We start from the raw sequence: 18260 nt of genomic DNA on the forward strand, positions 1-18260 counted from the left end.
GTCTCTTTTGGTTTCCAGAATGCCAAACAACGACAGCATACAAACACACACATATAAGCTCATGAATTTTACTCACAAACCTACTGCTCTGCAGCCACGAATCATTTCATTCCCAAAAGTTTATATTTGCGCGGATGCAGATTTCAATATTTTCGAATTTGTGTGCAGTCTGTTGCTAAATATATAGGTATGTACATACATAAGTGCGGCAATGTGGTTGCGGGTGAGCAATGTTCTTCTGCGTAAACAGAGAGCCGTTGACGAATGAGTGGCATTGGCGAGTGTGTGTTGAGTAATTCTGAGAGAGTGAGTATTTGAGAAAATATTTGACCGTGGGGTTGTCGGAATTCTGTTCGATATTTTAGGCTTACATGTCTCCTTTTTAATCCTTCTTAACGTAAGTCCTAACATAAATTTATTACCTAAATTTATATGTAGCTTTAAGAGAAGCCGTAAGGTTCTTGGAAAAGTACTTTTTTTTTAAATTTTCACAGAAATAAATGCTAATTAACTCAACAGTTTTAGCGATGAATTGAAAGAGTTTATTGACAGCCGGAAGCGAATTCATGGTTGCTATTGAACCTTAAACATAAATAATGACTTTTAGATACATTTTTGAATGATATTGAACGTTGAACATAAAATAATAATAACAATAATGGATTTTTTTTTTTATTTTTACGTTGTTTTGATAACACAAAAGAGGCCCTTTTGGCTTTTAGGTTTTTTGAGTTCAATTCCGTGAAGATATTTTGAATGAATTGTCATCCCTCTTATATTACTCATGCTTTCGCGTCTAAATATACTCTTCTCTTTGTTTATTTTTAGGTTTTGAGTGTTCTCATTTTTCACTACCTCTTGGGGCTGAGCACATGAACTCTCACTGCATCCACCACCATTTAGTATGCGTGTGTTCTCACTGCTCGAGTACGGACAACGTACGCAGTGTTAGTTTGTTTACTTTTAATTGCCTTAAATAACTGCATCGCTTTAATCCAATTTGCATATAATCATTCAACTGCAGTCTGTGATGTGACGATTTGCTGATTTCTACCCCAACCTCTCGTTTGAATCACTAGCGTAGCTTACTATTTTTCTGTATATTGCTGTATACACAAATAAAATCTCGTCTGCCTATACGTTATTTTTGTCTGCACTTCTGCATGCCTACTTTTCGGCTTTGCGAATTTTACCCTTGTCAACAAAGGTTTGTTATGCTCCCTCGTTGCCCTCTGTCGTGTTGTGTCGGGCTTTCATTTGGCCAATTAGCGTGAGCGAGTAATTTTTTCCGCGGTGTGCGTAAACGCTGTGGGTCATGCTTCATACATAGATATGTTCGCCAAGGTCCTTACTGCCACTTTGATTCTTTCTGTGTAGCGGCCACACTGCTTGGTGCTACGGCTAGGATATGCTTTTCAATTGTCTTAATTAAATTGTTGTGCACAATTGAATATCGCTTATCGAGCCAAGCGACTTATGGGCTTCTATGTGTATTAGTGTCAATTCCTAAATCGACTTATCGTAGTCGTTTATGACACGAGACTAGGCTTGCATGGCTTGTATGGTGCGTGTGTGGGGGTATATGTTTCTGCATTTTTGATTGCGGCTAATTCCACCTTTTCAACTTTGAGAATAGCCTTGTGGAGTCCTGGAGGACTTGGTATTCCTTTTTCAGAATAAATCTAGTTCTATTACTTATGTATGTATGCATATATGTGTACATTTTTTAGTGCTTTCTATTTACCTTCATTCTTTGTCGTGTTTACGAGTGATTTGTATCAGTTTGAGTTGATTAATTACCGTTTGCTGTGGTTTGAGGTTTGGTTTGTTTGTATTGCTTGCCAGAATGTGAGCATTTCCCTTCTCTTCTACGTTTGTTTAAATTTTATTAGTTGGTTTCAGTGAATTTAAAAACTGTCATATGTACATATCCTCGATATTTTGTGATATTTTTGTAAATTAGTCGTTTACATGCTCATTTTGACAGCTCAAATAATTTTATCTGGTTTAGTTATCTACATGTATATGAATATTAGGGCTGTTTTTTAATTAATTTAACATTACTAAGATACACATTTTGTATTCGTAATTGAATGAATACAGAAAACTGACGATTTGCCTTTTACAAGCAATTTGCAGGGTTTGTAACAGTTTTATATTAAAAACATTAGGAGGCCGCCGTGGGATGTGTATTATCGCCAGGGAGTGATTGATGCCTGCTCCGCTCAACCAATAATTCGAATTAAGGGGTTAGGTGGGTTTTAGAGGTTCAAAAAAGGGAATTTTTACTTGTTATAAAAAAATCCTTCGAATTACTAAATAATGTTATTTTAAAGATGTGTGCCAAATTTGAACAAAATCGCTTCATATCTTTCCGAGAAATCGTGTCCACCGGCATAAAAAACTGAGCGTAAGTGCGAAGCGCTGTACTGACCTGACCTGATAGGCTGAAGGGTCTATCTGTTAGAATTTACTTGGTTAGATTTGAAATTAAAGAGAATATTTTTAACATATTGTACTATTTAATAAGAGAAAACAAATAAAATGTTTTTTTCTTTTAACTTCTGAAACACTTAATCCCTTAAATATTTGAATAAATCATTTTTTTTCAAAACTAAAAGAAATCGTATGAGACTTGTTTTTTTTAAATAAGTTTTTTTTCGGGTCAACTTAACCAATTAGGAAGGTCTTTTTTTATTATTGGCTTGTTTGAGGAACGCTTTAAAAATAATTTTACTAAGATTAAATTATGTTATCAAGACCCTTAAAGTAGTCCAGTTTTCAATAAATCAATATTTGACTGTCCTTTAACTAATTAACTAAATGTTTCTAACATTAACATTAACATTTGAAAACTATAAAAAAAAAATTTTTTCTGTTGTACTGGGTTTTCTATTGTTTTATATAAAAAATTTAGTAACAAACAAAAAATCTGCAATATGATTTTGCAGTGATAATCGGCTCGACTGTTGTCTGCTGTCAATTTGAATGGCTTTTCGCTGTTAATCGGCTTTAATTAAATCGATTATAGATAAAATGCAATCAGAACTGTCCGTGTATTGCGCATCTCAACAGAAAATGCAACCAATGGCAAAGCATACATTTAGGCGCAGACATTATTGGTATAAAGCAAGCTGAAATGAATTATTATGGATTTTGAACATTTGTTCATGTGTGACCTGATTATTTGCAAAGGCGAAAAACCTCAAAAATTCAAATTCCATTATCACGTTGCACAAACAATGTATAAACATATTACATACATACGTATGTCAGTGAATGTATATATTTGTACGTATATTAATTGATAATCCTTACGTGCGAAAGTGTTGTGTTGCTTCATTTTGCTACATTCATTTAATTTTTTTCGTTTGGCCGTCCCACTTGCCACTGATTGGGTATTTGTGTAGACTGCGTGACCAGCATTTAAATTATTGTTTTTATTTATTTAATTTAATTTCAATCATGTGTAAATGTTAATTAAGATGGCAAATATCCGTAAATTATATATTGAACATAAATTTTAATATTTTACAATTGCCATGCGCGGTCGTTTGTTCGGTCTGTCGGTTGTTTGCTTGGCTGCTTGGTTAACTACGCTTCTGCGCCCAGCCTTGGTAGCTCTCAGCGTCCGCTTACCGCCCCATCACTCAAGTGAATTGTTGCGCGGGCACCCCTCTACATAACGGCAACGCTGGTGCATTTAATAAGTAATAAGCGCGCATACAAAATGCATAAACACCGCACATGGTGAAACAACCCAAGAGTTTTCGGGTAGATGACAAAAAGCAAGGCGGTTGCGAAGTGTCAGTTGCACCAAGAAGTGCCAGGAAGTAGTAGGATTGAGGTTGAGTGAATTCTGTGAAAAAAGCGATTGCAGTTGCAACATCCGGCAAGTCGCTTCGCCTGTCAGCCATGGCCAGTATAATTGCGACTATGGTGCTCTTACTGTTGCAATTTTATCGTGTTGTTGGTTTGTGGCATACGAAGTATTTTCTTTTTGGTTGACATTTTTTCAACTTTCATTTTATTGTTGGGACGTTTAAGAAAAATATTGGTCAGAGCCATGTGTTTGCAGGGTTTTTCATAAAACATGCAAAACAATTATTCATGAATAAAAAATTTTATAAAATCATTCTGTGGTGTAATATGCAGTTATTATATATAACCAAATTAAGAAAATTATAATAATATCTAATAAATTTGAAAAAAATATTAAAATTAAATAAGATTACATGATGATTGTTTATATGGGATAATCTCCTAAACTACTAAACCCAATAAAATTCATATTTGGAAAATTCATTCATTTTTCCATTTCAATAATTTTCAAAGGCAGGACTCAAGTTCAATCCCTCTGATCCTTATACCGGCTATAACGTCGGAGACCCTATAAAATGTATAAATAAATGATCAGTATGATGAGCTGAGTCGATTTAGCCATGTCCGTCTGTCTGTGTACATATATACGACTAGTTCCTCAGTTTTTGAGATATCGATCTGAAATTTTGCTCACGTCTTTTTCTCTCAAAGAAACGGCTCATTTGTCGGAACTGCCCAAGTCAAAGGTGCAGTTTCCGAAGACATTTTTCAGATCTTTATATAGCTGGCATACAAATTGAACGATCGAAGTCAAGTGCTTATTAGGAAAACTTTTTGATTTGCCGAGACATCTTCACGAAATTTGGCATGGGATATTTTACAAAGCAAGGGTTCAATCACCAAAGATATTTTTTAGATCAAATCACTATAGCATATAGCTGGCTTACAAACTGAACGGTCGGAGTCAAGTTCTTGAAGAGATTCCTTTATTTGTTTAGGTATTATAGATTCGATGCAACCGAAGTTATCGTTTTTTTTCCTTTACCCACACCGTCACAAGGTGCATAATGTTTTATATAATTGTATATTATAACCCTGCGTTCACATTTCTCTTACTCTCCAAATATTGTCCACTTTATTAATAATTGCTGCAATAGTTTTCACTTTTTACTGGTTATATATTTCTATTATAAAGACAACAATATATTCATACCAATCTTACATATTTACGACAAAAAATACAACAAGCCATACACACATGATCATGCATTCATTCTTCAATAAAACACAACACAGAATGCTACTCAACTCAATTGGTTCATCCCATTGGATTTAAATGTTTGCACTATCCGCTGACAACAAAAACCCTGCACTTACCCGCTCCACATATGCAGTACACTTTTCACTTTCCAAAAGGCTAAACAAGCACGGCAACAGGCTCCTGCTTCTTGCTCTAGGCATAGCAACGTTTTCGCAGTCAGTCTAGCTCGGCATTTTACTCATATGTGAATATGTATATATGAGAACATGTACCATATATTATACATTGTATGTATATGAATGTGTTGCTAGATGCTGGTGGTGGACTAGTTTAGCTGAAAAATTGTTTAACATATCTGTACATCTACATACTTGTATGTGTATATATATATGGTTGCTTGTATTATATAATATGTATTGTCACTGGTGTTTGTGACTGTATATTGTTGTGTCGCTGAGGTGAAAGCTTTTATGACAATTAAAACATAATTGACGGTTAACATTAATAACCAATGTGGTGTGTTCCCAACATGTATGTGTGTTAGTTTGTGTATCTGCATTCTAAATAAACTGCTACGGTACTTTCATACAATCATATAACAAACAAGTAAAAGTCGCTAATACTGGATGTTCAGTGAGCTTTTGTCCATCTTTGATAGCCAAAATATATAATGAATTTTGCACCTGCCTCGGAATTGTAAAGTAAGAAACACATTTAATACGTATAGCAAGAGAATAACTCAAAATTATCTCGAAAGAAAGCTTAGACACAAAATCATCTAGTGAAATATTCATATAGTACAATGGTTACATTGGGGTTTTCAAAAAAGTTGTAATGAAGCTAAACTGAGGAGAAATATATTAAAATTCCCGATGTTTATCATCTCAATACATGCAGCTTTGAGCTTTTTAAGAATCAGTATTTCGTTGACTTATTGACGTTGGAATATTATTAAAAATATTGAATTTTTTAAATGACGTATATGTTAAGCAGGGTTGTAAATAATGCATTAAAACAATAATTAAATTAACATTTAAACTAAATTTTTTTTTAATTTTGTAATCCCGAAAACAAAAAAAGTGTTCATTTCAAATACCGGGTTGAAAAATAATAAAAAACAAACTTTAATCTCAAATATGGAATTAAAAAAAATTTAATCCGAAGCATTTATGTATGTATAGTCCAGTCATTATAGTAAGTTCACCTCGGAATTCAGATACCCAGCTGTAAGTCTGTAAATACTTGTATATTGACACCCTAAAAGTTGTCTCAAAACCTACATATGGTAGGGTGTACGCAACTATTAAATTTCAAGGTCAAAGGTCACAAAAATCGGTTTTTTGAGTTTTTTTTTGTAAATATCTCATTTCCTATGGGTTTTTTGCTATTAGTATTTATTATCAATATTATAGAACACAAAATTCTCTACAAATTTTGTTTAAAAATTTTTTTCATACGGTGAACCGTTTTCGAGATAGAGGGCTTAGAGCGCGTGGTCACAGCATCACTTCAGGTCAACCGGTGCCTCCGATCAAAAACGCGCCATATATAGTTGATGAACTATCGATAAATCAATGATTATAAATATTTGTCAATTTTTATTAACTATTATATTATATTTTATCATTTTTTCCTAACCTATCCACTTTTTATTCAGTATTAATTTATTTAACAACACTTACCTGCCCATGAAATTGCAGGTATAGGAATTATATTTGAATTTAAACCTTATTAATAACTTCTTACATGATAAAAAAAAATATAAAAAAATTTATTAAAAAATATCATTCAATACATTTATTTTTATTAAAAGTAAATAAATGGAATAAAGGGTACAAAAACTACAATTTATAATTTTAATCATCTTCTTCCTCTTCATCGTCGTCTTCCGGCTGCTGGTAAATTTCAAACTGGTTTCATTATCGTCTTCAACGACATTTGTTTCAAGTTCTTCCATGATTTCGGGGTCAAAAGTTCCATCTTCGTTAATGTCGCTCTGATATGGTAGAGCATTGAGACAAGCTTGCCCATTACATTGGCCACAAGCTAAAGAGCATTGCAAGCCCGCTTTCCTGCATCTGCATCGCGAACCACAACCACTCTTGCAGTTGCAGAAAATTGTATTTAGCAAATGTTCTGGAGCAGGTGGTAAAATTGTCATGATAGGCTCCAGAAAATCGTTTCGCATTGCCCAACCGCATACTTGGGGTTCCAAATCATGCCCTAACCAAGTTTGAACTTGATAATATACACGTTCGAAATGTTGATGAGCAGCTGCACTTGTTGGTGGAATATTTGAAAGCTGCACAGGTTTATTAAGTTTTGTAGACTTGACGTAATGCATATAACGAAGATGATCGAGACTTTTTACAGATTTCGGAGCATCATAGACTGCCAATAAGGTTTGAGTTCCACTCTCTAATAATCTCTGGGCCGAACAATTTTCTTCCTCAAATGCTGCAGCTAGTTCATCCAAATTGGTCAGTTTCTCAAAAACTTTTAAAAATGTTTTTTTTTCCCTTTTTAAAAAGCGCAGATGTTGTGTCACATCCACTTAATGCGTGCAGAAATAAAATATGTGTTTTGGATTGAGAATAATTATCAAAACTTTTAGTCGAGTATATCTCCGTTTTTACATTGCCTTTCCCAACTTTTTTAAAGAAAATTTCTTGTTCGTAAGACAGTGTACGCCCAATTAAAATGATGAGTAAATCAATATCTTGTCCTATTATTTACAAATTTACAGATTTTAAAGAAGATGCACTTAATTATTTTCTAATTAAAATGTCATTAGTGTTAATGGGAATATAATTATAGTAAGATTTAAGTTTTTCCCTTCATTATTTTTTAATTTTAGGAAACGGTGATCAGTATTATTGAATAGATAAAGATTTAAGGCATGAAGAAAATGATAAAATATAATATAATAGTTAATAAAAATTGACAAATATTTATAATCATTGATTTATCGATAGTTCATCAACTATATATGGCGCGTTTTTGATCGGAGGCACCGGTTGACCTGAAGTGATGCTGTGACCGCGCGCTCTAAGCCCTCTATCTCGAAAACGGTTCACCGTATGAAAAAAATTTTTAAACAAAATTTGTAGAGAATTTTGTATTCTACAATATTGATAATAAATACCAATAGCAAAAAACCCATAGGAAATGTGATATTTACAAAAAAAGCGCAAAAAACCGATTTTTGTGATCTTTGACCTTGAAATTTAATAGTTGCGTACACCCTACCATATGTAGGTTTTGAGACAACTTTTAGGGTGTCAATATACAAGTATTTACAGACTTATAGCTGGGTATCTGAATTCCAAGATTCTTACCTAATTTAAGCTTAAATGACTGGACTAAATAAGAATTAATAAAACAAACTATTTTAGATTTACCATTTTTTCATTTTTGCGTACTTCATGAAAATAAAATCCCAACATCAGAATTAAAAAATTAAAATTGAATTCCTAATCCAAGAAAATGAAAATTAAATTTTTAAGCCAAAATGTTGGACTTACAATTTTGACTTAAAAATTCGCATCGCTGCATATAAGTTAAAGTCAGCCAGTTAACCAATATGTTTTAATTGTTTAATCCTTTTTTAGGAATGCTTATTAATCTTTTAAAATTTAACAGATTTAAAACTAAAAAATTGTCTAAAATGTCATCCATTTAGGCTATTCAAAAATTCTATTTGCGCTGTTAAAATCAGCATATATTCCTCTAAACTCACATCATCTCCGACATCATCAAAGTGCTATTCACTGCTACGTTAAAGTTCGAGTATTATGTTTCTCCCGCTTTTTGTGTGTGCGTGTTTTGCGGGCACTCTGCTGGTCGTACTACAAACAATCCAGTTCGCCCATACATGTACAAATACATATCCGAACATACAAGTATTTATGGTGTATTTAGCACATCGGCACTAGTTTTGCATTCGTTCATATATTTTCGTTTATATGTAGTACAAATGTTTTACATTTGGTAAGGCACATTGATTTTTAAGTTGATTGGATAGCTGAAGCTAAAACAACGGTTTCAGGCAAACGGCAGCTTTTGCTATTGGAAGAAAAAATCTCCAGTTAGGCATGTGTCCTTAAATCATTGCTAAAATACAGTGAATTACCGCTAATCGCACGGCTAAACCTTCTCAAATGCAAACGCACACATAGGTATTATATGCAATAGCGTATTTCGCTTTCCTATGCTGTTTGCTATGCAAAATTTGGCGGAAAGTCAAAAATTTATTCACACGCACAGCACTTCATTGACTGCGAGCAGGTATATAGCAGTCGTAGAGAGTATCCATAATAACATATGTATGTACGCACATAGGCGAGATTCAATTGTTTGTTCGGCTGGTGTGTGATTTATGAAATTTTTAAAAAAATTGAAATTACGCTAATTGTTTGCCGCACCGACACCCACATAGACATAAGCAGACATTGTAATGTATACAACAACATCTAATCATGAAAAAGGAGTTGGACCACTTTCATGGTATGATGCATTGCCACCAAATGCAATGCGCGTATGTGCAACAATATCACTTTTGACAACTTGCGCGCGCTTTCTCCAAATCCACTACGCATTGTGATAAACAGGACTTGGTGCTATTGCATTGTCGGATTTCTGATTCCATTACGCTGCTTATTTGTATACATGTCTGTTTGTATGTTTGTATATGAGCGCTGTAAGTTTTGCGCGGAAAAGTGCGCTAATTAATAAAATTTGCACATGCAGATTTTACGTAGAACGTAGCACCGCCTGCCCCACACAGACAATGCGACACCTGCGTATGTGTTTCTCTATTCAGCAGCAACGGTCTCTGATTGTGCGCTAATTCGGAAAGCACATGAGGGCGGCACCTCAGCAGCGGTTGATTGTATTGCGGTTGTCGCATACACAGCACCAGCACAGCCTGTCATTGACGCTACCAACGAGAAGAATATACTGTGAACCGGTCTGCACGGTTGCAGTGGATGCTTGGAAAGGATCATTTCGTAAAACATCACGAAATTAGGCACTCAACGGATTAGTGGGGCAGGTCCTTTGTGCAGTGGAGACGACAGTGTGAACGTTGCAAGGTAAAAACAAAAATGGAATTTTGAGTGGGTACGACGAAATTTTTTTTGTCAGCGTTCATACTATTTATTAGTGTGTCATGTACATACAGTAGCGAGCAAAACCGTTCGGATGTTCGCCACTTCTGCACTTTCAGTGCTCTTACATTTTAACTGTTAGCTCAAACGTTACCAAATTTGAAGTGTTAGTTCTTTGTTTAATGTACAACAAAATTCTAGTACTAATATAATTTCAATAACTAAAGTGAAAGGATAGCCCTACTAAATCTAAAACAAACTCATTCAGTACAGTTTTTCTCGTTTTACTAAATATGAAATTAGCATGCTTTGAATTTTATTTGATGCCGAACATAACTGTAAATGAACAGTTACTTGCGCCGAATTCATATTTTTGAACAAGCAACTACTTGGCGTGGGTTAGCTTCCAGTTTTAGTTGATTATCAGTTGCATAAACATACGTTATTAGGCAATCAGTGTTTTCATATAAAATGCGAAAAGTTTCATCCGATTGTTAACAAATGCTGATGTTAACCAAATAGTCAGAAGACTCACTACAGCGAATAATAGAACACCAAAGGAGGCTGCAATCGCCATAAATAAGACTGTCAGCGAATGGACCGCTCGGAGAGCTCTTCAAAGGATTGGTTTTGTGGCCGCCGTTAAACAGAAGAAACCTACTTTATCTAATAAAAATATTAAGGCGCGCCTAAAGTTTTGTAAGGAACATAAAAACTGATCCGAGAAAGACTGGAAAAAGGTTATCTGGTCGGATGAATCGAAAATCAATCGTTTCCATTCGGATGGCAAACTACTACTGAAAACCTTAATGAGTTTATTTTAGTTTTTGTTGTATTTCTCTTTTGTGTGTGAATGAAAATTTATTTCAAATATTATTTTATTGTACAATAAATACAAAAACCTATTCTGAAAATTTGATAATATTTGAGCTGTTGTAAAAAATTTTACAGCTCTTAGAATGCAAAAGTGGCGCACATCCGAACGGTTTTGCTCGCTACTGTATGCGGCATTGCAGTAATATTGTCATCTTATGAGGCTAGGTTAATTTTTTCGGTAACGGAACGGAAAGAAATCTAGACGATGTAGTATTTTTGTATTGTTGTTTATATTATTTTAGGGGATAAGCATGCTTCAATTATATAAGGTTGTAAAGCATACAAAATCATCAAAAGGTGTAAAAAAAATTCATGAGAATACGGTTTTTTCTGCCATTGTGGATTAACATATTTTTTTTTTGTAACAGGAAGCACGCTCCGAAGTAGTACAACCTTATATAATTGAATCATGGATATAAATTCCTTATTATTTATAAAATCGGTGACAGTGTATCAAAGAAGTGAGAAATTTTATTTTTGTCCCTTTTTCATCCAAACATCCAATTATACTTATTTTATGTTAATATAAATCAGCTCAAATATATATCTCTTCACTTGCACACAGCTAAAGAGTCAACCGTTTTTTAGTTTGATTAAAATCACAAAACTCTTTTCACAAACAAAATCATATCTTTACTCTCTCTTTATGTGTAACAACAAATATATACATATGTACGTACGCCTGTACATTTGTACGTCGTCGCATATTTGTAAGGAGATATGAATGCAAACTATGGTTACGCTCAATCAAATCTCAAATAAGTTAAGCAATTAAAATATTACAGTTAAGCCGACAAATGTATAACGTACGAAATACTCGAATATTATTTTGCATAGCGCGCTACGCAATTTACATACATACATACAAGTATGTATGACGTACTTAATGCATCCCTACAAGAAACTCCTGAAGGGATCATCAATACACTCACATTTGTTATGCCAGTAGTGATGTTCAGTTTACTTGTCAATTGATCGTCACTGGGATTGTAAAAAAGAGACATTTACGATTTATAATGCTTACTATAACTTTACATACATATGTACTGACGGTCAAATGAAAAATGAAACACCTAGAATTGCTGTTGTTTCTTGCGATAAATTAAAAGTGCTTCCGTACAACATCTCCTTCGTGTTTTATGTTAAAATATAAATTTAATTGAAAGAGTTTTGAAATATAATATACGTAAGTTAAATAAGTTTCAAATTAAATAATAATATTTTTAGTGAAATATTCATGAATTGGAAAAAGACACACGCAGAAGAGAGAAGCCAGCATGGAATCAAGTGAAATTTTCATATTTCATTATTTTATTATATATTTTTTTTGCATTATTTTTCTTATATTTATGTACATTATTATAACTTATTTTACATTTATTAAGAAATCAAAATTACATTATCTGCTGCCCAAAATTTTTTTCATATTTCATTATTTCATTATATTTTTTTTGCATTCTTTTTCTTATATTTATGTACATTATTATAACTTATTTTACATTTATTAAGAAATCAAAATTACATTATCTGTTGCCCAAAATAAAAAATCATTTGTGATAGATTTACTGACAATTTTCAATTACGACTACTACGGTCAGCAATGTCCCAGCGAAGGGCATGAGTGCCTGCAGTATATAAAAATAGTCAATTCCAAATACCGATGTGCTAAAGAGAGATGCAAACTCACACGTATACCCTTTAGAAAATTATATACTCTTTGTTCTACATGCTGACAAAATTTTTCCAGCTGTGACTGTCACTGTTCTTGTAGGGATCCGCCACTGCATGTTTGCTTGTAAACACATTTGTACATTCCATTAATCCTTGTGAAAATATTTGAAATTTTACTTAGTAAGCAAATGCTAGCAACGCAAGCTTTGTGGCAGTGGCATGGCATCGCTACAATCGGCATCTCCCAACTACCAGCACCTCCTTCCTCACATACACCCAAACTCACCATCTCGTTTCATACTTAACTAATTACAAGCTCTACGCGAGAGTGCACGTTTATCCATGGATGTCGCGATATAGCGCGAAGCTGGCGAAATTGTGTTGGGCCACGCTTTTACCAAGCAACATGTGGCTGCCTGGCTTGCTCTTACTACAAGCGTACTGCATGTGGGCGAGTGTAACCACATACATATTCCTCAACTCCTGCTCGTTGTTGGACTCTTCTCTGTCGTTTGATTGTTTCTCTCCTCCTCAGTTCAGTTTTAGTGCCATTTTGCTGCGCCATATTGCTTACACTGGTAATTAAATTGCCCAATTAAAATTGCACACCCTTTTGATTATCGCTGCTAAATGAAAAGCAACAACAACATTAACTGTAACAATTCGGTAAAACCGCAAGCTTCGACCGTATGTTTAAAAATTCGGTTACATTGGCAAATATTGAGTAGAAGCTGAGTTAGTTGTTCCATTTGGACTTTAGTTAGGTACTTTGTATAAGTCAACAAAAGTTATAAAACAAAATAAAATTATTTCGGAAGTTAGACAATATTTATGTTGAAGAGTATAATAGTTTTGTTCACCTAACGGTAAGCAACGCGTAGTAACACCTAGATATATTGGATAATTAGCGTGGCATGGTTTTAGGCGAAAACCTATGTATATCTCAGGAATTAATAGATTACCACCAAATTGGATGCAGAACATTATTTTGGAATTAGTATGTCACATTGTTTAAATAGGCAAAACCATGCCTACTTCCCCTATATCACAGGTTTAAATTCCATCTGATTCCTTTACTTTACTGTGTTGAAACCGCGTACCAAAGAAGTTATCGGAATAAAACTTTAAACAAAGCTTGCTTTTTATATTACGTCTAAAAATTGTAGAAAAGACTATGACTTTTTAAGCTCCAATATACCGTATATGGTGACCTAAGTATAGGCACTGATTTTTTACCTGAGTGGTAAAATTCTGAGTTGTATTAATGAAATTTAGAGAAAAGTTTTTCCTGATAATAGTTTGACTTTGTGTCAAAAAGGGATAAAATCGGATCAAAACTTCCCCTAGCTCTCATATAAATATTTAAAGTTTGCAAGCATTTTTGTGCATGTCATGATGCTAAAAATTTATAAAATTGGGTCAATATTAAACTTAGTTCAGGTATACCCAATATAAAAATTTCAGACTTCCGGTTGGCTTTATGCCCTATATATGTATCACTCAATATGTAAGATATCTTAGAAAAATTAAGTAAACGTAGAATACTATAGTTTAATGCATAAATAGTTAAAAATCGGTCCAAAAAAGTTAATGCAATCAGTCCAAACCTTCCACTAGCCTTAATATAGCCGATATAGTGAATTCCGACTTTCCACTTTACTTTAAACCGTTTATGTTGGTCAATAAGTGTGATATTTTAATAAAATTAGGTGAACAAGTTTTTTTAAAATAATGGTCTAGTTCTTGGTTTAAACCTTATATCCCAAATATAGTAATTTTCATTTTCTGGCTGATGTTTTTCTCATATACACAAAACTATATGTAATTTAGCCTCTTTAGTTAAATTTATGTCATATAAAATTAAGTATATAATCTATAGTGTATATTAATAACATACCAAATATGATTGTTATTCTTACATGCTTCCTTCGAATAATGAATGTTGAATTCTTTCGCAACATTTTTTAATGTGAAGTATTTTAACACCTGACAGTATTTCACCCCTTTTGAGCCAAATAAATTGCGGGAGTGTGAAATGTTGGTTACACCCGGGAATTCTCGGAACTTGTTCTATTTTGACGGTTTTTGTATTATATCTTTAAAAGGAAAGGGAACTAACCTGCAAATAATATTGAAAGTTGATAGATTTCATAATTACAGCTGAATGCCTCATAATTAATAGTTATCAAACGTCAGCAACATTGTTTTTAAATCTATTTTTGCTTTAATTTTGTGTACACTTTTCATTGTAAATTACTCCCTTTGCATTTACAAGGCAACGATCGAGGTATTAGTACGGTTCTCCTTGGACTAATCAAAGTTTACACTTTGCACGTGCTTGGTGTGCGCTATTTAACAATCTAACAAACTCACTCTTCACCCCCTGCATCATTTACAACAATTCCCAACGGTGCTAATTAGTGTTGTTTATGCAAAAGTTAGGGAAATTAATTGGCGGTGAGGTTGAAAGAAACACTGCACCAAGAACCAGAACCAAGCATAGGGTAAGCTGTTATTATAAATATAATATTAACAAGTAAGGAAGGGCTAAGTTCGGATGTAACCGAACATTTTATACTCTCGCAAAGTCGAATGGTATACTCGTTTGAGATTTCTTTGTGGATTGGCTGATATTTTCGGTAGAAGGTCAACTTTAGGCACTGGGGTCCACATATTTAGTACTTAAGGGCTTGAACAGTTTTGGTTCGATTTAGAAAAATTTTGGTCACAAGGAGGCATACTTTAAACGTATTATTCACGCAAAGTTTTACCGATATAATCATTGTTGCTTGATATGCATAGTGGAAAGTGAAAAAATCAGATGGAATTGAAAATGGTGTTATATGGGAAATAGGCGTGGTTGTAGTCCGATTTCGCCCATTTTCGCACTATAACATAGAAATATGAAAATAACGTTATGTACCGAATTTTGTTGAAATTGGATAAGCAGATCTCAAGATATGGGTTTTCACCTAAAAGTGGGCGGTGCCACGCCCACTGTCTAATTTTGAACGCGGTTCCTATAAAGTCATCTCATACCATCCCAGAGATAAAATTTAATGTCTCTGGCGTGTTTAGTGCTTGATTTATCGCGCTTTTAGTAGTTTTTAACAGTATCGTTATATGGGGAGTGGGCTGAGTTGCCACCCGATTTCAACTATTTTCACACCGTCAATAGAAGTGCTAACTAGAGGCGGGACCACGCCCACTTTAAAAAAAAATTTAACTGCAGATGCCCCTCCCTAATGTGATCCTGTGTACCAAATAACAGTCTTGTATCTTATTGCGGAGCTTAGTTATGGAAATTTATTTGTTTTTGATTAATGGCGTTTTGTGGGCGTGGCACTGGTCCGATTACGCCCATCTGCAATACCAACCGTCTCACGGTACCAAGAAACATGTCTACCAAGTTTCATAAAAATATCTCAATATTTACTTAAGTTACAGCTTGCACGGACGGCAGACGGACGGACAGACAGGCGCCCGGATTTCAACTCGTCTCTTCATCCTGATCATTTATATATATATAACCCTGTATCTAACTCGATTAGTTTTAGGTGATACAAACAACCGTTAGGTGAACAAAACTATTATACTCTGTAGCAACAGGTTGCGAGAGTATAAAAAGCAACCCTGCAAAGAAGTTTACTTAGTTACCAGTTGGATTTTCACTAAATTTCTTCTGCAAAAATATTTAGAAACTCACTTAGAGGTTAGGCGCATATGATATGTCATTTCGTATGATATTCATTTTCATACTGGGAATTATAGCGGGTGTTTAATTTGACATTTCATGCATTTTGAACTCTTCTTATTTTCTATAATTATTTTTAATTGCATGTTTTAAATGCCTCCTGATGCCTTTACTGTAAATGTGTGAAGTGTGAGTGAAGAGTAGCCTTTTATTTTTCAGAATGTGAGAAAAGATTTCTATGTCAATTATCAATATTTTCTGAAGCACTTTTTTATTTTATTAACAAAATAAGTTCATGTATGTTTAGGTATGTACATACGAATATGTTGTATGAATTGCGGTTTCCTTGCACTTGTGCGCACAAAACCTTGAAAGAACCTTCTGAAACGAAATTCAGAAATCATCGAAATAAAAAATTTGCGACGATGAAATGAAGCAGACTACGACGGTGCTATGGCGGTCGAAGCTCTTTCAAGTAGATCAAAAAAAACATTTTTTTTATTTCTATGTTGTTTTTTCGGAACTCTCTACGGGTTTGGAGCGCGTAGCAGCGGAGTGATTATTTGCGCGGCGGTTCGTACTTAATATTTACTCCCTGTCGATGAAAAAGAAATCGCACTAATGGAATTATATAATTTTTTCCCTTGTGTAAATATGCAGGGCTGCTGCGTTGCCATCAAGCAAGAGAGTCGAAAAATGAGAGAAACATATAAAACACACAAAGCTAAGAGGCAGGCACCCAAGCCTGTTCTAGCTTGCCGCTGCCATCTCACCCACATCTAACAAATTCGAGGTACAATATAAAGCAAAAGAAAGTAATATTTTCTTTATACTCACTTCAGCCCCCTGATGTCGTTTAGCGTGCTACGATTTTCGCTGATTGAATTAATAATAAAATCAGTAAAAAGTAAGAGACTAAAACTGCGACTGAAGTTGACGATATTTCGTTCGAATTTGATTGATGAAAATAACACCGACCGCACCAATATAAACAATTCGCTAGGAGTCAAAACACAGTATAAATGAAGGCGACGTACGGGATGCAAAGTAAGGATCTACAGTGTGTTTCTCATTTACCTGTTTCTCGTTCGTGCCATAGCTTATTTAAACTCTGAGGAAAAGTTAATCGAAAATATTGGTCAACTATTTTTTTTCTCCTGTCTGTTGACAGTAATATAACCAAAGAGGCATACTTTGGTGCGCTGTTTGGTATTGAGAACAAAATAATTCTATATATTGATTTGCAGCTACCTTTTAAATAATTCTCTTCCATTTGCTTCATTGCCCATTTGCGAATTAATAATGATGCGATTTCGCAGTCTTCTGGTTCCGACATTTTACATTGAATGCCATAATGTTGATAGGCAATTGACTTTTTAATAAGTCGAATATTATTGTAATTAGCATAATTTTTAACAAAATTGCATTGACATTAAAAGTGGACACAGGAAGATGCAAAGAATTTGTGAATATTAAAGAAAAAACATTTTATAATGAAATTTGGTTTTGTAAACTTTTTTCGATTGCCCAACATAGTTTAAGTACACCAAAAGTTTATGTTTTTTTTATAAAAAAAATGATTGCGGATATTTATTAAAATATGTTTTGAATCTGATTTTTAAGGATTAGATAGAGTTGTGTCATTAAGTGATGATTATTTTTTTGTAAATACATTTTAACGACTCATCATAAGTCTCATCATATATTTCCAAACTAACGAAATCACGTAAAGCAATTCTTATGCAACTCTGATAATTTTCACATTACATCGATAAATTATATTTATTTTAAACTCAAGCTGTTATTTTCCCGTTGGCATATAAAGATA

The 18260-nt window shown here is 33.9% G+C and overlaps 1 protein-coding gene across 4 annotated transcripts in view; it reads left to right on the top strand.

Annotated features, from left to right (window-relative positions):
* Smr (nuclear receptor corepressor smrter) overlaps positions 1 to 18260 on the top strand; it is a 204476-nt gene that overhangs the window by 166205 nt on the left and 20011 nt on the right. The window lies entirely within an intron of this gene.

Source organism: Bactrocera oleae, chromosome 5 (genome assembly GCF_042242935.1).
Source record: "Bactrocera oleae isolate idBacOlea1 chromosome 5, idBacOlea1, whole genome shotgun sequence".
NCBI lineage: Eukaryota > Metazoa > Arthropoda > Insecta > Diptera > Tephritidae > Bactrocera > Bactrocera oleae.